Genomic DNA, 23,211 nt, shown 5'->3' on the forward strand with positions numbered 1-23,211 from the left:
CCGGAGTTTACCCAAACTCGTGTCCATTGAGCCAGTGATGCCATCCAATCATCTTATTCTCTGTTGTCCCCTTCTCCTCCCACTCTCAATCTTTCCTAGCATCAGGGTATTTTCAAATGAGTCAGCTTTTCACATCAAGTGGCCAAAGTATTGGAGTTTCAGCTTCAACATCAGTCCTTCCAATGAACACCCAGGACTGATTTCCTTCAGGATGGACTGGTTGGATCTCCTTGCAGTCCAACAGACTCTCAAGAGTCTTATCCAACTTTACTTAAGATATTAATAATAGAGATCCTTCACATTTGTATAATGATTGACAGTTTTCCAAAATAGTTTATACTCAATTATCCACTTCTCATAATATTCTAAAGCAATGATAATCTTTTGTGATATTATGCTTACCTTTCTTAAAAGAAAATGAATATAATCCAGGCCAGACATTTCTATAATTTAACTAAAGTCCTTTATTATCAATAGCTATAAACTCAGAGCACAGGATTAAGGAGGCCAAGGAATATCCCTGATCTTGATCTCAGTTTTCTTATCAGTAAACTGGAGTTTATGACCCTTAGGATACATCCAGTTCTAATATTACAGAAACCTTTAACTCTAGGTTGCTTTTAAAGCCAACTTCATTTTAACATTAAATCTTTCCATCCTGAGAGCAATGTGTGCATTTTCTCACTTAGAAAGCAGACTACTAATCTTGTTCAGATTCAATCTTTTTTGTTTGTTTGTTTGTTTATTCTTTTTCTTTGATGTTAATCTCTGTCAAAAATAAATTTTTATATGGAAAGTTGATATATTAGCACCATGTTTAAACTTTACAGTACCATGAATTTAAGTGTGTAAGTATTAACACTAATTTCTACTGAAGCTTCCATTTTGTTCAAGGTAGAAATAGTTGTCAAGTTACTTTCATACAAACCACTCAGTTTTATTATTTTTCTCAGTAAATTAAAATTTTAATCTGTTTCTTATTTGGCCAAACCAGGTCTTAGCTGTGGCACATGGGATCTTCATTCTCTGTGTCAGCATGAGGGATCGTTAATTGTGGCCCCTGCGGTGTATATATATATATATATATATATATATATATATATATATATATATAATAGAGGCTTGTAAAACATGCTACATTAACCTTACTCTTGATATTGATTTGTCTTGGCTTTCTGATATGTAACTACTTATAATACTGGGCTATATTCTCTTGTTTGCTAGCATCATTTTGATGTAATGTTGTCCTTATCTGACTCCTTGTTAGATTATCCACACGTCCTCTGCTGTAACTTTTTCTCGTATCATCCAAAGAGCCTATGTATGTCAGCTGAATTTCTCTCCTACTCAGCTAACTACTATACCTGTCCCCTGGGGACCACGGAAAATGTGTGTATTTGATGAGTCCAGAACTTCAGGATATCCAAGGAACTCCCTCTAGTATTACAATTGTTTGACATGTCATACTGTGTGGTCCACTGGAGATCAGTGGAGAAATAACAACAGAAAGCATGAAGGGATGGAGCCAAAGCAAAAACAATACCCAGTTGTGGAAGTGACTGGTGATAGAAGCAAGGTCCGATGCTATAAAGAGCAATATTGCATAGGAATCTGGAATGTTAGGTCCATGAATCAAGGCAAACTGAAAGTGGTCAAACAGGAGATGGCAAGAGTGAATGTCGAAATTCTAGGAATCAACAAACTAAAATGGACGGGAAGGGGTGAATTTACCTCAGATGACCATTATATCCACTACTGTGGGCAAAAATCCCTTAGAAGAAATGGAGTAGCCATCATGGTCAACAAAAGAGTCTGAAATGGAGTACTTGGATGCAATCACAAAACAAGAGAAGGCAAACCATTCAATATTACGGTGATCCAAGCCTATGCCCCAATCAGTAACGCTGAAGAAGCTGAAGTTGAACGGTTCTATGAAGACCTATAAGGCCTTTCAGAACTAACACCCCCCCAAAATGTGTCCTTTTCATTATAGGGGACTGGAATGCAAAAGTAGGAAGTCAAGAAACACCTGCAGTAACAGGCAAATTTGGCCTTGGAGTACGGAATGAAGCATGGCAAAGGCTAATAGAGTTTTGCCAAGAGAATGCACTGGTCAGAGCAAACACCCTCATCCAACAACACAAGAGAAGACTCTACACATGAACTTCACCAGATGGTCAACACCAAAATAAAATTGATTATATTCTTTGCAGCCAAAGATGGAGAAGCTCTATACAGTCAGCAAAAAGAAGACCAGGAGCTGACTGTGGCTCAGATCATGAACTTCTTATTGCCAAATTCATACATAAACTGAAGAAAGTAGGGAAAACCACTAGACCATTCAGGTATGACCTAAATCAAATCCCTTATGATTATACAGTGGAAGTAAGAAATAGATTTAAGGGCCTAGATCTGATAGACAGAGTGCCTGATATGCTATGGACAGAGGTTCATGACATTGTACAGGAGACAGGGATCAAGACCATCCCCATGGAAAAGAAATGCAAAAAAGCAAAATGGCTGTCTGAGTGAAAAGCAAAGGAGAAAAGGAAAGATAGAAGTATCTGAATGCAGAGTTCAAAGGAATGGCAAGGAGAGATAAGAAAGCCTCCCTCAGCTATCAATGCAAAGAAATAAAGGAAAACAACAGAATGGGAACGACTAGAGATCTCTTCAAGAAAGTTAGAGATACCAAGGGAACATTTCATGCAAAGATGGGCTCGATAAAGGACAGAAATGGTCTGGACCTAACAGAAGCAGAAGATATTAAGAAGAGGTGGCAAGAATACACAGAAGAACTCTACAAGAAAGATCTTCATGACACAGATAATCACGATGGTGTGATAACTCACCTAGAGCCAGACATCCTGGAATGTGAAGTCAAGAGGGCCTTAGAAAGCATCACTACGAACAAAGCTAGTGGAGGTGATAGAATTCCAGTTGAGCTATTTCAAATCCTGAAAGATGATTCTGTGAAAGTGCTGTACTCGATATCCCAGCAAATTTGGAAAACTCAGCAGTGTCCACAGGACTGGAAAAGGTCAGCTTTCATTCCACTCCCAAAGAAAGGCAATGCCAAAGACTGCACAAACTACTGCAAAATTGCACTATTGCACTCATCTCACATGCTAGTAAAGTAACGCTCAAAATTCTCCAAGCCAGGCTTCAGTAATTTGTGAACAGTGAACTTCCAGATGTTCAAGCAGGTTTTAGAAAAGGCAGAGGAACCAGAGATCAAATTGCCAACATTCGCTGGATCATCAAAAAAGCAAGATATTTCCAGAAAAAACATCTATTTTTGATTTTTTGACTATCCTAAACACTTTGACTGTATGGATCATAAGAAACTGTGGAAAATTCTGAAAGAGATCGGAATATCAGACCACCTAACCTGCCTCTTGAGAAACCTGTATGCAGGTCAGGAAGCAACAGTCAGAACTGGACATGGAGCAACAGATTGGTTCCAAATAGGAAAAGGAGTACATCAAGGCTGTATATTGTCACCCTGCTTATTTAACTTATATGCCGAGGACATCATGAAAAATGCTAAGCTGGAAGAAGCACAAGCTGGAGTCAAGATTGCCATGAGAAATATCAATAGCCTCAGACATGCAGATGATACCACCCTTATGGCAGAAAGTGAAGAGGAACTAAAGAAACTCTTGATGAAAATGAAAGAGGAGAGTGAAAAAGTTGGCTTAAAGCTCAACATTCAGAAAACTAAGATCATGGCATCCAGTCCCATCACTTCATAGATGGGGAAACAGTGGAAAGAGTGTCAGACTTTATTTTTTGGGGGGTTCCAAAATCACTGCAGATGGTAATTGCAGCCATGAAATTAAAAGACACTTACTCCTTGGAAGGAATGTTATGACCAAACTAGACATCATATTAAACAGCAGAGACATTACTTTCCCAACAAAGGTCCATCTAGTCAAGGCTATGGTTTTTCCAGTGGTCATGTATGGATGTGAGAGTTGGACTGTGAAGAAGCCTGAGTGCCGAAGAACTGATGCTTTTGACGTCTGGTGTTGGAGAAGACTCTTGAGAGCCCAAGGAGATCCAACCAGTCCATCCTAAAGGGGCTCAGTCCTGGGTGTTCATTGGAAGGACTTTTGCTGAAGCTGAAACTCCAATACTTTGGCCACCTCATGCGAAGAGTTAATTCATTGGGAAAACCCTGATCCTGGGAGGGATTGGGGACAGGAGGAGAAGGGGATGACAGAGGATGAGATGGCTGGATGGCATCACTGACTCGATGCACATTGGTTTGTTTAAGCTCTGGAAGCCTGGATGGACAGGGAGGCCTGGCGTGCTGTAATTCATGGGGCCACAAAGAATTGGACACAGCTGAGCAAATGAACTGAACTGTTAATTCTTATAACCTGATGTGTTCAAAGGAATAATTTTGCTTAAACCTTACATGAGCTTCTATGTTTTAGTAGAGAAAGGTCCAGATATTTTCTTTTAGGGAAATCCAAACCCAAATAGTTCCTTACTTCCCCAGATTTCAAACAAGGTTCCCATGTTATTTTCAACTTTATATTCTCTCCAAATTCTTATTGCCTCTTCTGCAGTCCAGCGAGTTTTTTTTTCCTCCTCTTGTGTCAAGGGAAATTTCTAGCTAAGTATCACCTCCCACCCCCCCCCCCAACAAATACAAGGTTTATACTAGGACCTGGGACCTTAGAAGTTCAATAACTTTTTTTCTTTACATTTCAGCTGTGGCCTTGCTTTTCTGGACAATGAAGGCTAAGTTGAGTTTAAATTGGGAAGAGGATGAAACAAAAGGCATCAGAGAAAAGCAAGAAGAGATCTGAGTTAAAACAAACTAAAAAGAGTGACCTCTCAACATACAAAGAGATCAAGTAAGGACTATACAGACCCACTCGCTGTCTCTTGTTCCTGTCCTCTTGCAACAGTCAGTAAAATTTCCCAGAAACACTAGGATACCTTGGAGCACAATTTGAAAACTGCTCTGCATTTTGGCTTAGTACCGGCTCTACCATTAGCTATCTGTGTGACTTCGGAAAGGCTCTCTTGTGCTCTGCTTGCCACATTTTTAAAATAGCAAGAAAATAAAAAAGATGCAATTAGACCAAGCCTAACTCACAGGCTAGTACAAAAGAATCAGAAGTAAAAGTGTCACTAGAGTCAAGAACTAGAGTCAAGAGAAATATATATGTATCTATATACATACATACACACAACACACACAGAGACAGAGAAAGACAGTATTTTCTTCATTTTGTTTCACTCTGCCTGGTACTTTCAAGATCTGAGCACTTTGCTAACAAATATTTTCTCTATAAAAGTTGTCTTACAATGAAATCTTGATGTAACTTTGGAATGCTTAAAGGCTTCATTGCCGCAACTCACTCTGTATGGTTTCCACAAACATATCTCATTATATTACCCCAATAAAGCCTCATATCTGAAAAATTTTCCTCTTTCTCTTCTCCATCAATACTTACCTTTCAGTCAGGTTCTTAACCTCTGCTGCTCCATTCCTGATAAAGTCTGTTATCTTAGAAAAGATCATCTAGAGGTGATGAGCCAACTTAGATTAGTAACTATACTTATGTAAATTGAATACTAATTGTGGGTACTAACTGCTATGGAAAGGTATTTGTAAAAGTAAATGGTGGCAGCAGGAGTAGGAGAAGTAGGATAGACTGGCAGTGAAAAGATTTTTTAGTATGTTACAAACCACACCGAATTTTATTAAGTTGAACTCAGCCTTTAAATACTAATGTATATATAATATTATATATAATAAATATAATATATTATTGTATATAATAAGTATAAATATATTATATATATGTTTTTAGTATGTTACAAATATTTATTTTTAGTATGTTACAAATCACACCAAATTTTATTAAGTTGAACTCAGCCTTTAAATACTAATATATATATAATATTATATATAATAAATATAATATATTATATATATATTTTTAGTATGTTACAAATATTTATTTTTAGTATGTTACAAATCACACCAAATTTTATTAAGTTGAACTCAGCCTTTAAATACTAATATATATATAATATTATATATAATAAATATAATATATTATTGTATATAATAAATATAAATATATTATATATATTTTTTTAGTATGTTACAAATATTTATTTTTAGTATGTTACAAATCACACCAAATTTTATTAAGTTGAACTCAGCCTTTAAATACTAATATATAAAATATTATATATAATAAATATAATATATTATTGTATATAATAAATATAAATATATTATATATATATATTTTTAGTATGCTACAAATATTTATTTTTAGTATGTTACAAATCACACCAAATTTTATTAAGTTGAACTCAGCCTTTAAATACTAATATATATATAATATTATATATAATAAATATAATATATTATTGTATATAATAAATATAAATATATTATATATATATATTTTTAGTATGTTACAAATATTTATTTTTAGTATGTTACAAATCACACCAAATTTTATTAAGTTGAGCTCAGCCTTTAAATACTAATATATATAGATATATATAATAAATAAATATAATAAATATATTATTATATATAATAAATAAATATAATAAGTATATAATATATATAGAGAGACAGTTATAAAGCAAGTACTGTAAGTAATCTTGAATAGTCATCAAAGGGTTAAGATATGGGTCATAAGTCAGTGTGTGTGTGTGTGTGTGTCTGAAAATTTGTATACACATAGCAGCACTACAGGAAATAAATGGCTTTAATTTCCATCAAAATTTAGTCTTTCTCAATTCAGACAAAATTTTATGAACATTTAATAGAACAGGGGGAATGAGTGATAGAACCTGCAAGACATAAATTAAAAGATAGTGTAACTGAGCTATAAAGTGTGAAGAATTTTGGAAAATGCCATTTTTTTGTTGAGTCATTTCTTACTTGTGTTGTTTCAAACCCCATTTGCAGATTAGGAATGTCCCCAGCCTAGAATTTCCTATTGCTTTCTGTTTTAGACAGATTGAATCATTGTTCAATGGAGACATAGACCTTTGGCCATATTTCTTAGCTGTTCCATATTCAATTAGTTTTGCCATACTTTTCAAAAACAGGCTTCAAGTTGAGACTGATATAAAATGTCTTTTGTAATAGAGAGTTAAAAAAAAAAACTAGTCATATTCTTGCTAGATCCCTCTCTGCCAAAGAAATCCCATAGAAGAAAATCAGTAAAAATATGGCAATTGGTAAAAAGAAAGAAAAAAGAAAAACACACACACAAAACTCTCATCTGCAGAAGCAGCTGGGGATGAGTATTAGAACTGAGTACCATTCAAATGCAATAAAGCTGATGAAAATGGATGAAAGCACGGAACTTAATGGGGTGAAGAGATTGGTTGAGCTTTGATCAGAAGGAGTATTTCAATAAATTAATTAATATATTTCAAGATTTATGTCACCATTTTGTGTTTTCCAAATATCTATTATTTGGGATAGATATCAGAAGTGGTAGATACCATACCATTTATTTTAAAGAAAAGGCTTCAGTTACCAGCAATGAAGGTGTGAGTTCCTCTGTGTGGAACTTGTCAATAGAATTCCGGACAAAGGTCACATTCTCTAAAGTTGGAGCTGTGGTTACTTCAATCCACCACTATTGTATGTATTTGGTGAAGCAAAAGTTTTTGCAAAATTCTTGACTTCATTGTTATAAACTGAATGATGAGGTCATTAAAAACTGAAGAATAAATAATTGTAATACCCACTCCTCCATGAAGATTCACTTTATAGAAATTGGAGAGTAAATATTGCCCTTATATGATAAAAAGTTCAAATACTCAGTATTTGGTATGCTACTTTCACATAAAAAGGAATGAAAGGACTTTATTCACCCCAAACAGCATGATTCAATACAATTCATATAGAATATATTGGAATTCCATTTCTGTTGCATAATGTAAACTAATTGAAGAGTAAGCATCTGATTCTCAATTTAAAAAATAATCATATACAACTGCAGCCACATTTCTTCTAGGTTAGCTCTGTGTGAAAAGATCTTCAGCATGCTTGAATTTAGCATAAAACAGGTCACTAAGACAGCCGAATGGGAATTACTAAATGGAGATACAGTCTTTTGCTTTTTCAAGGTCAATAAATAAGATTTCAGCCAGGGAAGTAGGGAATGATGGTTATTACCATTTTGAGACTGTTTAGGAGCCAAAGTGAAATGAGTCAGTGCTCTGTCTTCTACCCCTAGTAAACTTTGTCAAATCTCCCCAAAAGTACCAACACAATTAGCCTTAATTAGAGATCTGGCTGCCAGAGTTAGGAAAGTGGTCAATGCTATTTTTACAGGAGAGACCATTCCACTAAAGTCAAATTTTACATTTTAACGGCAGTAGTGACTCTTTCAGTATCAAGTTGTGACACTTTCTCTCTAATAAGCAAAGGTTCTCAGTCTTCAGTACCTTAAAATACCCTCTAAAAACAAGGCAGACTTTATACTTTATATTTTTAAATATATTTACTATAAAAATTTCTATTTTGTTTTCTAAAATTCTATTTAAATATCATACTAATACATCAAGATTCTAAGTAATTCACTCTATCAAAGAGTTAAGTTATGGCATGATATCCAAATTAGCATTTAGCAGTATACTTATTTTAATAACTTCTTGTAAACTGCCATGACTTAAAGAAAATCATACATTATTTGCCCACAAGTTGAATATATAAATTCTTCTCTGAGATATCATGAAAACTTCTAAAATGCTGCATTATACCAAAGGAGCGACTTGAAATGTTTAAAGAATAGACTCAGAAAGTCTTGTGCATTTTGGCTAAACAACATAAACAGATAGTTTGACATTTTCATAATATTTGTAATTTTCTATGTTGTTTCAGGGATTGAAATTGGGAAACTAGTCAAAAAAGGAGTATGTGCACATGCATATGTCTGTATGTGCATATTTATTTGTGTCTGATAAAAGAGAGAAAAAGAAAAGGAGAGGGTAAAGGAAGCCGAACAATGTAGTATTTTTTTAATAAATGTTTTATTGTTTTACTTTGGACAATTTAGATGCATAGAAAACTTGCAAAAATTTTGTATACTTTGTATCTTCACCCACTTTTCCCATTTTTAAACATTTTACATACACAATTTGTCAAAACTAAGAAATCAACACTTGTTTTTCACTCACTAAATCATGTCTCACACTATTCCAATGAGTCAGCTGTTGGCATCAGGTGGCCAAAGTATTGGAACTTCAGCTTCTGCACCAGCCCTTCCAATGAATACTCAGGACTGATTTCCTTTAGGAGTGACTGGTTTATCTTGCAGTCCAAGGGAGTCTCAAGAGTCTTCTCCAACACCACAGTTTTAAAGCATCAATTCTTCACCGCTCAGCCTTCTTTATGGTACAACTCTCACATCCATACATGACTACTGGAAACACCATAGTTTTGACTATATGGACGTTTGCTGGAAAAGTATGCCTTTGCTTTTTAATGTACTCTCTAGATTTGTCATAGCTCTTCTTCCAAGGAACAATAGTCTTTTAATTTTACTGCTGCAGTCACTGTCTGCATCAATTTTGGAGCCCAAGAATATAAAATCTATAACTTTTTTCACATTTTCTCCATCTATTTGCCATGAAATGATAAGACAAGATATCATGATCTTCGTTTTTTGAATGTTGAATTTTAAGCTAGCTTTTACACTCTCCTCTTTCACCTTCAACAAGAGACTCTTTAGTTCCTCTTCACTTTCTGCCACTAAAGTGGTATCATCTGCATATCTGAAGTTGTTGATATTTCTCCTGGTAATCTTGACTCCAGCTTGGGCTTCATCCAGCCTGGCATTTCACATGATGTACTCTGCATAGAAGTTAAATAAGCAGGGTGACAATATATAGCCTTGATGTACTCCTTTCCCAATAAAGAACCAGTCTTTTATTTCATGTCTGGTTCTAACTGTTGCTTCCTGACCTGAATACAAATTTCTCAGGAGGCAGGTCAGGTGGGCTGGGATTGCCATCTCTTGAAGAATTTTCCCCTGTTTGTTGTCATCCACACTGTCAAAGGCTTTGGCATAGGCTTCTGCTTCAGTGAAGCAGAAGTAGATGTTTTAGAATTCTTCTGCTTTCTCAATGATCCAATGGATGTTGGCAATTTGATCTCTGGTTCTTCTGCCTTTTCTAAATCGAGCTTGAAAGTCTGGAATTTCACAGTTCATGTATTGTTGAAGCCTAGCTTGGACTTGGAGAATTTTGAGCATTATTTTTCTAGTGTTTGAGACAAGTGCAACTGTGCGGTAGTTTGAACATTCTTTGGCATTGCCATACTTTAGCATTGGAATGAAAACAGACATTTTCAAGTCCTGTGGCCACTGCTGAGATTTCCAAATTTGCTGACATATTGAATGTAACACTTTCACAGCATCATCTTTTAGGATTCGAAATAGCACAACTGGAATTCCATCACCTCTGCTAGCTTTGTTTATAGTTTGATGTTTCCTAAGGCCCACTTGACTTCGCATTCCAGGATGTCTGGCTTTAGGTGAGTGACCACACCATTGTGGTTATCTAGGTCATTAAGATCTTTTTTGTACAGTTCTTCTGTGTATTCTTGCCACCTTTTCTTAATCTCTTCTGCTTCTGTTAGGTCCTTGCCGCTTTTGTCCTTTATTGTGTCTATCTTTGCATGAAGTAGTCCTTTGGTATCTCCAATTGTCTTCAAGTACTCTTTAGTCTTTCCAATTCTGTTGCTTTCCTCTATTTATTTGCATTGATCATTAAGGAAGGCTTTCTTATCTCTCCTTGCTATTCTTTGGAAGTGTCTAAAACTTCATTCAGATTTAGTGTTCTAAAACTTTATTCAGTTTCCTTTTTTATTACCTATTATCTTTTTCTATTAGAAAATATTATTCAGGATACTACATTTTATTTGGTTATTGTGTTCACTTAATCTCTTTTGATCTGTGACAGTTTCTTTAGTCTTTGCTTTTCATGATGTTGATAGTTTTGAAGAGCTCTGATATTTTGCAGAATATCCATTAATCTGAGGTTGTCACTATTAAGTTTCTAATGAACACTTTCTTTCTTTTTTTTCTAGTCATTTTATTTTATTTTATTTTTACAATATTGAAGTGGTTTTGCCATACATCAACATGAATCCACCACGGGTATACACATGTTCCCCATCCTGAACCCCCCTCCTACCTCCCTCCCCGTATCATCCCTCTAGGTCATCCTGGAACACTTTCAATATACTTATACCAAATTTATGCTAGAAGATCATAAATTAAGATAAAGGATGTTAGGAATAATTATATTTATTTCCAGCTTTATTGAGACATAATTGACATAAAATAATGCATATTTAAAGTGTAAAACATAATGTTTTAGTATACATATACACTGTAAAATGATTACCAAATCAAGGTAATTAACACATCCATAATTTCATATAGTCACCATTTCATTTTTGTAGTGAGTACACTTGAGATCTAATTTCTTAACAGATTTCAAGTATATAATGAATTGTTATTAAGTGTAGTCACAATTATATATATTAGTCTCCAGAACTCATTCATTTGACATTTCAATTCAGTTTAGTTGCTCAGTTGTTTCCAAATCTTTGTGACTCCATGGACTGCAGCACGTAAGCCTTCCCTGTCCATCATCAACTCTCAGAGCTTGTTCAAACTCATGTATATTGTGTCAGTGATGTCATCCAACCATCTCATCCTCTGTCATCCCCTTCTGCTACTGGCTTCAATCATTTCTAGCACCAGGGTTGTTTCCAATGAGTCAGTTCTTCGCATCAGGTGGTCAAAAAATTAGAGTTTCAGCTTCAGCATCAGTCCTTCCAATTAATATTCAAGACTGGCTTCCTTTAGGATTGACTGGTATGATCTCCTTGCAATTCAAGGGACTCTCAAGATTCTTTTCCAACACCATAGTTCAAAATCATCAATTTTTCAGTGCTCACTTTTCTTTATGGTCCAAGTTTCAAATCCATACATGATTACTGGAAAAAACATAGCTTTGACTAGATGAGACCTTTGTCAGCAAAGTGATGACGTTGTTTTTTAGTACACTGTTAAGCTTTGTCACAGCTTTTCTATGAAGGAGCAAGCATCTTTTAATTTCATGGCTTCCGTCATGATCTGTGGCAATTTTGGAACCCTAAAAAATAAAGTTTGTCACTGTTTCCATTGTTTCCCCATCTATTTGCCATAAAGTGATGGGACCATAAGCCATGATCTTAGTTTTTTGAATATTGAATTTTAAGCCAGCTTTTATACTCTCTTCTTTCACTTTCATCAAGAGGCTCTTCAGTTCCTCTTCACTTTCTGCCATAAGGGTGGTGTCATCTGCATATCTGAGGCTACTGATATTTCTTCCAGCAATCATGATTCCAGGGATTGTTTCAACCAGCCCAGCATTTCACATAATGTACTCTGCATAGAATTCAAATAACCAGGGTGACAATATACAGCCTTGACATACTTCTTTCCCAATTTGGAACCAGTCCGTTGTTCCATGACGGTTCTAACTGTTGCTTCTTGACCTTCATACAGATTTCTCAAGAGGCAGGTAAGGTGGTCTGGGATTTCCATCTCTTGAAAAATTTTCCAGTTTGTTGTGATCCTCTCGGCTGCCGCCCCTGACCTCAGATGCGGGGTGTCTCCTCCCGGCTGCCACTGACCTTGGAAGCGGGGTAGCTCCTCCCGGCTGCCACCCCTGACCTCGGACTTGAGTAGCTCCTCTTGGCCTTTCCTGCACCTTCACAGCCTGGCACTCTCAGCCTCTGCCCCTCTGTAGTTATCTGGGTCATGGAGATCATTTTTATATAGTTCTTCTGTGTATTCTTGCCACCTTTCTTAATATCTTGTGCTTCTGTTAGGTCCATACCACTTTTATCCTTTATTGTGACCATTTTTGCATGGAATATTCCTTTGGTATCTCTAATTTTCTTGAACAGATCTCTAGTGTTTCCCACTCTGTTGTTTTCCTCTATTTCTTTTCATTGATCATTGAGGAGGGCTTCTTATCTCTCCTTGCTGTTCTTGGAACTCTGCATACATATGGGTATATCTTTTCTTTTTTTCTTTTCTCTTTTGCCTTTTGCTTTTCTTCTTTTCTCAGCTATTTGCAAGGCATCCTCAGACAACCATTTTGTCTTTTTTGCATTTCTTTTTCTTGGGTATGTTCTTGATCACTGCCTCTTGTAAAATGTCACAAATCTCTGTCCATGGTTCTTCAAAATCTCTGTCTATCAGATCATTTGACAAGCATCTCAGTAGCCCCCCCTCGCCCCTGCCTGCCCAGCATCTGGGAGCCACCATTCTACTCTTTTTAAGGTACTAAATAAAAATAAAGATCATGAAGCATTTGGCTTTCTGTGTCCGGCTCATGTCATCTCAGAAAATATCCTCCAGGTTTACCCATGATGGCACAAGTGGCTGGATTTCCTATTTCCTGTTGTCTACTTTATGAGTCTAAAGAAAAGTCATATAATTACATCAATAGATGCAGAAAAATTGTTTGGCAGAATCCAACACTTATCCATAGTAAAACTCTTTGCAATCTGAGGATAAAAGGAAACTTCTTCAACTTGATAAAGGACAACTCTAAAAAAACTATAGCTTACAACTGCATATATGCTTGTTCTCCCTCTACAAACACACACACACACACACACACACACACACACACACATATTTACGCATTTAATCTCTTTAGCCTCATAAAGTATATAAATATATATTTCTTTGTCCATTCTTCTGTTGAAAACACTTAGTTTGTTTCCATAATTTGGCTGCTGTGACTAATGCTGCAAAATTCATGGGAAAGCAAAATTTTAAGTTTCAAGTTTCAGTTGTTTATTTCTTACATATAGGAAAATAAATTGACTTTTATATTTCAACTTTGCATCCTGCAACCTTGATATACCTCTTTTAAGTTCCTGAAGTTTCATATTTTGTAGAAAGCAACTGAAATTTGTAATCTGAAAATACTGTTTTACTTCCTCCTTTCCAACCTATATACATTATTTTTATTATTATCTTATTGTGCTATCTAAGACCTTCAATGAAATGTCAAAGAGGAAGAGAGAAGACATCCTTGCCTATCCCCAATCATAAAAGAAATCCTTTCTATCACCATTAAATATAATATGAGATATAGTTTTTTACAGTTGTCCTTTATCAAGTTGAAGAACTATCTTCTTATTCCTAGTTTCTTAAAACTTTTTTTTTACTATGCATGGGTTTTGGATTTTGTCAAATGATTTTTCTACATCTATTGTTATGATCATAAGACTTTTCTTATTTAGTCAGTTGATTATAGAGTGTTCAACCAGCAGATCATAGCTGGGATAAATCTCACTTGACCATGGTGTATAATTGTTTTTATACATTGTTAGATTCAATTTGTTAGTGATTTATTGAAGATTTTTGCTATTAGGTTTATAAAAGATATTGGTCCATAGTTTTCCTATCTTCTGATGTATTTTTCTGGGTTTGATAAAGCTGGTTAGAGTAATGCTGGTACATGGTATGACTCAGGATGTATATATTCTGATTTCATTATTTGAAACATTTGTGGAGAAATGGTGTTATTCATCCTTAAATATTTGATAAATTCAATAAAGAGAAAATCCAAGCTTAGTGTTCTCTTTTCTAGCTAGTTATTAGTCATTAATTCAATTACTTTAATATATTTAAGGCTATATAGGTTACATATTTCCCCTTCTGTAAATTTGGGTAGTTTGTATATTTGGCAGTCCAATTTAAATTTGGGTGGTCCAATATAAAGGTATTTGTTCATTTATTCAAGTTATAAAATCTGTGCCCATGGAGTTATTCATACTGTTCTTTTATTATACTCATAATATCCTTGGGATAGGCAGTTATGTCTTCTATTTCATATGTTATATTATTTTGTTATCTCTATTTTACCCAGTTAACCAGATTAGAGGCTTATTAAATTTATTGATCTTATCAAAGAATAAACTTTTGTTTTTATTGATTTTCTGTATTTTTCTTGCTTTCATCTTTTTTTGATTTCTGTACTAGTTTATGTTATTCCTTTTTTTCTCATCATTGTTCAAATTATATTTTCTCTTCTTTCTTAATGTTGAAGTTTACATTAGTTAATTTTCTATCTTTTCTCTTCTAATTTGTGTATCTAATATTACACATTTCTATAGAACAGATTTTGCTGCATTTAAAAAATGTTGATATATATTTTCTTTCATTCTAATTTAATTCAAAATGTTCTTAATTTCTCATGAGAATATTTCTCTGACCCATGGGATTTTTAGGGGTTTGCTGTCTAATCGCCATTGAGGTCAGCATTATCTTCATTACCTCCACCAGAGTTTCGGCCCAGGTAAATAACAGGGAGGGAAAACAATCCCACCCATCAGAACAAGGCCCAGATTCCCCTTCAGTCAGTCTATCCCATTAGTAAGCATCCATAGGCCTCTTATCCTTCTCCATCAGAGTGCAGGCAGCTGCAACAGCACGCAGAGTGAGGCCGGGAAGAGCTACCCAATGTCCGAGGTCAGGGGCGGCAGCTGGAAGCAGTTATCCCGCGTCCGAGGTCAGGGGCATCAGCCGAGAGGAGCTACCCTGCACCCGAGGCCAGGGGCAGCAGCCGTGAGGAGCTGCTTCACGCCCAAGGCCAGGGGTGGCAGCTGGGAGGAGCGAACCCAGGTCCAAGGAGTGGTGGTTGCCTGGGTGCCGGAGGGCCTAGACGAGCTATTCCACATTCAAGGTCAGGAGGGGCGGGGGTGAGGAGATATCCCTCATCCAAGGTAAGGAGCAGCGGCTGTGCTTTGCTGAAACAGCCATGAAGAGATAACCCACGTCCAAGGTAAGAGAAACCCAAGTAAGATGGTAGGTATTGCAAGAGGGTAGACACACTGAAACCATAATCACAGAAAACTAGTCAATCTAATCACGATAGGACTACAACCTTGTCTAGCTCAATGAAACTAAGCCATGCCCTGTGGCGCCACGCAAGACGGGCCGGCATGGTGGAGAGGTCTGATACAATATGGTCCACTGGAGAAGGGAATGGCAAACCACTTCAGTATTCTTGTCTTGAGAACCCCATGAACAGTAGGAAAAGGCAAAATGATAGGATACTGAAAGAGGAACTCCCCAGGTCAGTAGGTCCCAATATGCTACTGGAGATCAGTGGAGAAATAACTCCAGAAAGAATGAAGGAATGGAGCCAAAGCAAAAACAATACCCAGTTGTGGAAGTGACTGGTGATAGAAGCAAGGCCCAATGCTGTAAAGAGCAATATTGCATAAGAACCAAGAATGTCAGGTCCATGAATTAAGGCAAATTGGAAGTGGTCAAACAGGAGATGGCAAGAGTGAATGTCGAAATTCTAGGAATCAACAAACTAAAACGGACTGGAAGCGGTGAATTTAACTCAGATGACCATTGTATTTAGTACTGCGGGCAGGAATCCCTTAGAAGAAATGAAGTAGCCATCATGGTCAACAAAACAGTCTGAAATGCAGTACTTGGGTGTAATCTCAAAAATGATAGAATGATCTCTGTTCATTTCCAAGGCAAACCATTTAATATTACAGTAATCTAAGTCTATGCCACAACCAGTAATGCTGAAGAAGGTGAAGTTGAACAGTTCTATGAAGACCTACAAGACTTTTCAGAACTAACACCCAAAAAAGATATTCAGTATAGGGGACTGGATTGCAAAAGTAGGAAGTCAAGAAACACCTGGAGTAACAGGCAAATTTGGCCTTGGAATACGGAATGAAGCAGGGAAAAGGCTAATAGAGTTTGCCAAGAGAACACACTGGTCATAGCAAACACCCTCTTCCAACAACACAAGAGAAGACTCTACACATGGACATCACCAGATGGTCAACACTGAAATCAGATTGATTATATTCTTTGCAGCCAAAGTTAGAGAAGCTGTATACAGCCAGCAAAACCAAGACTGGGAGCTGACTGTGTCTCAGATCATGAACTTCTTATTCCCAAATTCATACATAAACTGAAGAAAGTAGGGAAAACCACTAGACCATCCAGATATGACCTAAATTAAATCCCTAACAATTATACAGAGGAAGTGAGAAATAAGTTTAAGGGATTGGATCTGATAGACAACGTGCCTGATGAACTATGAAGGGATGTTCATGACATTGTACAGGAGACAGGGATGAAGACCATCCCTAAGAAAAAGAAATGCAAAAAAGCAAAATGGCTGTCTGAGGAGGGCTTACAAATAGCTGAGAAAAGAAGAGAAGCAAAAAGCAAAGGAGAAAAGGAAAGATATACCCATATGAATGCAAACTTCCAAACAATAACAAGGAGAGATAAAAAAGCCTTCCTCAGTAGTCAGTGCAAAGAAGCTGAGTAAAACAATAGAATGGGAAAGAGTACAGATCTCTTCAAGAAAGTTAGAGATACCAAGGGAACATTTCATGCAAAGATGGGCTCAATAAATGACAGAAATGGTATAGACCTAACAGAAGCAGAAGATATTAAGAAAAGGTGGCAAGAATACAAAGAATAACTGTACAAAAAGACCCTCATGAACAAGATAATCACGATGGTGTGATCACTCACCTAGAGCCGTACATCTGGAATGTGGTCCTTAGGGATTTTCACTACAAACAAAGCTAGTGAAGGTGATAGAATTCCAGTTGAACTATTTAAAAACCTAAAAGATGATGCTGTCAAAGTACTGCACTCAATATATCAGGAAATTTGGAAAATTCAGCAGTGGCCACAAGACTGGAAAAGGTCAGCTTTCATTCTAATCCCAAAGAAAGGCAATGCCAAACAATGCTCAAAAACCATGCAATTGCACTCATCTAACACACTAGTAAAGTAATGCTCAAATTCCCATATCAGGCTTCAAAAATACATGAACTGTGAAATTTCAGATGTTCAAAATGGTTTTAGATAAGGTAGAAGAACCAGAGATCAAATTGCCAACATCCCCTGGATCATTGAAAAAGCAAGAGAGTTCCAGAAAAACATCTATTTCTGCTTTATTGAATGTGCCAAAGCCTTTGACTGTGTGAATCAAAACAAACTTTGGAATATTCTTCAAGTGATGGGAATACCAGACCACCTGACCTGTCTCTTGAGAAATCTGTATGCAGGTCAGGAAGCAACAGTTAGAATTGAACATGGAACAAGAGACTGGTTCCAAATCAAGACAGGAGTATGTCAAGTCTTTATATTGTCACCCTGCTTATTTAACTTATATGCAGAGTACACCATGAGAAATGCTGGGTTGGATAAAGCACAAGCTGAAATCAAGATTGCTGGGAGAAATATCAGTACCTCAGATATGCAGATAACACCACCCTTATGGCAGTAAGTGAAGAAGAACTAAAGAGCCTCTTGATGAAAGTGAAAGAGGAGAGTGAAAAAGTTGGCTTAAATCTCAACATTGAGTACAAAGATCATGGCATCCGGTCCCATCACTTCATGGCAAATAGATGGGGAAAGAGTGAAAACAGTGGCAGACCTCATTTCTCTGGGCTCCAACATCACTCCAGATGGTGATTGCAGCCATGAAATTAAAAGTTGTTTACTCCTCAGAAGAAAAGTTATGAGACCAAACTAGACAGCATATTAAAAAGCAGAGACAATACTTTGCCAACAATGGTCCTTCTAGTCAAGGCTGTGGTTTTTCCAGCAGTCATGTATGGATGTGAGATTTGGATTATGAAGAAATCTGAACACAGAAAAATTGATGCTTTTGAACTGTGGTGTTGGAGAAGACTCTTGAGAGTCCCTCCGACTGTAATGAAATCCAACCAGTCCATCCTAAAGGAGATCAATTCTGAATATTCATTTGAAGGACTGATGCTGAAGCTGAAACTCCAATACTTTGATCACGTGATATGAAATACTGGCTCATTGGAAAAGACCCTGATGTTGGGAAAGATTTTAAGTGGAAGAAGGGGACAACAGATATGAGCTTGTTGGGTGGCATCACTGACTCAATGGACATGAGTTTAAGTAAACCCTGGGAGCTGGTGATGGACAGAGAGCCTGGCGGGATGCAGTCAATGGGGTCACAAAGAGTCAGCCATGACTGAGCGACTGATCTGACTGAATTACTGACTGATGGTGACTCCTTTATTGTTTTGATGAATGTTAGCATATTTTTCTTTACTGCCAATTATTTCTAATTTGTATATGCTTTTCTGTTTAAAGTGCATTTCTTTTAAACTGGGGCTTCTCTGCTGGCTCAGATGACAAAGAATATGCCTGAAATGCAGAGGCTTATGTTCAATCCCTTGGTCAGAATGTTCTCCTGGAGAAAGAAATGGCAACTCACTCCAGTATTATTCCCTGGTGTATCCTGTGGACAGAGGAGCCTGGTGGTGTACAGTCCATGGTGTTGCAAAGAGTCAGACATGACTGAGCAACTAACACTTTCCTTTAAATAACAGTTATATATGTCTTGCTTTATGATGCATTCTGATATCTTTGTCCTTTAATTGGTGTATTTAGATCATTGCTATTCAAAGCAATCTTTGGTGTAGTGAGACTTATCTACTATATTTGTTACTATTTTCTATTTGTTGACTTCATTCTCATTAGTGTCTTCTTTTTCCCCTGTCTTTCGTGTTTGTATTTGAGTATATGATTCCATATTCTCTCCTGTCTTAGCATATCAGTTTTAACGTGTTTTTTTTTTTACTTCTTTTATTGGTAGTGCTAGAGTTTGCAAAATACCCTAATAAATAAGTCAAGTACAGTCTAAAATAACACTATACTGCTTTACAGATAGTACAGGTACTTTATAATAACAAAAGAATACTAGTTTCCTAATTACTATCTTCCTTCGTATTAGTGCTGTCATTTATCTTATTTATACAAAAACATACATACTTGTATATATAATGTATTATTGATATTATTTTCATTAAAAATTTTTATCAGATCAATGAAGAACAAGAAAATAAAACTTTTTATTTTACATTCACATATTCTTTCTATGATGCTAGTTTTTTTGGATTCAAATTTCTTTTCTTACTCAACTGTAATTTATTTATAATGCTATATTAGTTTCAGAAGTACAACATAGTGATTAAGTATTTTTAAACATTACAAAATGATTACCATGATATATCTAGTTACCATCTGTCATCATACAAAGTTATTATAATTATTGAATATATTCCCTATGATGTGCATTACATGATTGTGACTTATTTACTTTATAATTGGAAGTTTGTACTTCTTAATACCTTTACCATTTCAAGCAACTCTCTATTACCCTTTCCTCTGGCAATAACCACTGTGTCCTCTGTACCTATGAGACTTTCTGTTTTGCTCTCTCTTCATTTATTTGTTATTTAGATTGCACATATAAGTGGGATCATATGGTATTTGCCTTTCTCTGTCTGAGCTATTTCACTTACCATAATACTTTCAAGGTTTATCCATATTTTCATGAATGTAAAGGTTTCATTTATTTTTTGTGAACTAGATTTGTTAGTGTTTTATGACTGAGATGTGGCATTTGACTGAAATGCATCCAGTCGTCAGTGGATGCTTAAGACACTTCCATACTCTGACTATTGTAAATAATGTTACACTGAACAATTGTGAACATATATATTTTCAAATTAGTATTTTCATTTCATTTTCTTTGGAAAAATACCCCAAAGTGGTATTTCTGGATCATATAGTAGTTCTATTTTAGCTTTTCTGAAAAACCTCCATGATATTTTCCATACTAGCTGTACCAATATATATCATTACCAAGAAAGAACAAGAGTTCTCTTGTCTCAACATCCTTGCCAATCCTTGCTATGTCTTATCTTTGTGATAATAACCACTGTGACAAATGTGAGGCCATACCTTGTTGTTTTGATTTGCATTTCCCTAATGACTAATGATGTTGAGCATCTTTTTATGTGCCTGTTGGCCATTGTCAGATATTCTTTGAAAAAATGTCAGTCAGGTCCTCTGCCCATTTTTCAAATAGATTGAATCTGTAATACTGTATGAGTTAGTTGTATATGTGTGTGTGTGTGTTTGTGTGTGTGTGTATTACTTTATTTTTAATTAAAGGATAATTGCTTTACAGAATTTTGTTATTTTCTGTGAAACATCAACATGAATCAGCCATAGATATACATATTTCCCCTCCTTCTTGAACTTCCCTCCCATCTCTCTCCCCATCCCACCTCTCTAGGTTGACACAGAGCACCTCTTTGAGTTCCCTGAGGCATACAGCAAATTTTCATTGGCTATCTATTTTACATATGACAATGTATGTTTCGATGTTTCTCTCTCCATATATCTCACCCTCTATTCCCCTCTTCCCATGTCCATAAGTCTGTTTTCTATGTCTGCTTCTTCATTGCTGCCTTACAAAAGAATTCTTCAGTATCATCTTTATAGTTTCTGTATGTATGTGTTAGTATATGATATTTACCTTTCCCTGTCTGACTTACTTCACTCCATATAATAGCCTCTAGATTCACCCAACTCAAGAGAACTGACTCAAATGTTCCTTTTTATGGCTGAGTAACATTCCATTGTGCATATGTACCACGACTTCTTTATCCATTCATCTGTTAATGAATATCTAGGTTGCTTCCATGTTCTCTGTTCAGTACCGTTCCGTTCAGTTCAGTCGCTCAGTCATGTCCGACTCTGCAACCCCATGGACTGCAGCACGCCAGGCCCCTGTCCATCACCAACTCCCAGAGTTTACTTGAACAAATGGACATAAGTCCATTGAGTCAGTGATGCCATCCAATCATCTCATCCTCTGTTGTCCTCTTCTCCTCCCACCTTCAATCTTTCCCAGCATCATGGTCTTTTCCAATGAGTCAGTTCTTCACATGAGGTGGCCTAAGTATTGGAGTTTCAGCTTCAGCATCAGTCCTTCCAATGAATATCCAATGAATATCCAGGACTGATTTCCTTTAGGATGGACTGGTTGGGTCTCCACAGTTCAAAAGCATCAATTCTTCAGTGCTCAGCTTTCTTTATAGTCCAACTCTCACATTCATACATGACTACTGGAAAAACCATAGCTTTGACTAGACGGACCTTTGTTGGTAAAGTAATGTCCCTGCTTTTTAATACGCTGTCTAGGTCAGAAATAACTTTTCTTCCAAGGAGTGAGTGAGTATCTTTTAATTTCATGGCACTATATGCAGTTATTTTGGAGCCCCCCAAAATAAAGTCTGTCACTGTTTCCACTGTTTGCCCATCTATTTGTCATCAAGTGATGGGATCAGATGCCATGACCTTAGTTTTCTGAATGATGAATTTTAAGCTAACTTTTTCACTCTCCTCTTTCACTTTCATCAAGAGACTCTTTAGTTCTTCACTTTCTGCCATAAGTGTGGTGTCATCTGCATAACTGAGGTTATTGATATTTCTCCAGGCAATCTTGATTCCAGCTTGTGTTTCATCCAGTCCAGGGTTTCTCATGATATATTCTGTATATAAGTTAAATGACCAGGGTAACAATCTATAGCCTTGATGTATTACTTTAGGTATTATAAAACATGCTGCAATGAACATTGTGGTATGTATGTCTTTTTCAATTTTGTTTTCCTGAAGGTATATGCCTAGGAGTGGGATTTCTGGATCATATTGTGGTTTTATTCCTAGTTTTTTAAGGAATCTCCATACGGTCTCCCATAGTGGCTGTATCAATTTACATTCCCACCAATAGTGCTAGAGTGTTCCCTTCTCTCCACATCCTCTCCGGCATTTATTATTTGTAGACTTTTTTGATAATGGCCATTCTGATTGGTGTGAGGTTCACTGTGGCTTTGATTTGCATTTCTCTATTAACGAGTGATGTTGAGCATCTTTCCATGTGTTTGTTAGCCATGCATTTCTTACTATGTAAGAAACAGACATAGAGAACAGACTTATGGACTTGAGGAGAGGGGAATACAGGATGAGATGCATGGAGAGAGTAAATTGGTCTTCTTTGGAGAAATGTCTGTTTAGTTCTTTTTCTCATTTATTGATTGTGTTGTATGTTTTTCAATTACTGAGTTGTATAAACTGCTTGTATATTTTGGAAATTAGTCCCTTTTCAGTTGTTTCCTTTGCTATTATTTTCTCCCATTCTGAAGGTTGTCTACTGTTTCCTTTGCTGTCCAAAAGCTTTTAAGTTTAATCATGTCCCACTTGTTTACTTTTGTTTTTAACTCCATTACTCTAGGAG

This window comes from Capra hircus, assembly GCF_001704415.2.
Source record: "Capra hircus breed San Clemente chromosome X unlocalized genomic scaffold, ASM170441v1, whole genome shotgun sequence".
NCBI classification, from domain to species: domain Eukaryota; kingdom Metazoa; phylum Chordata; class Mammalia; order Artiodactyla; family Bovidae; genus Capra; species Capra hircus.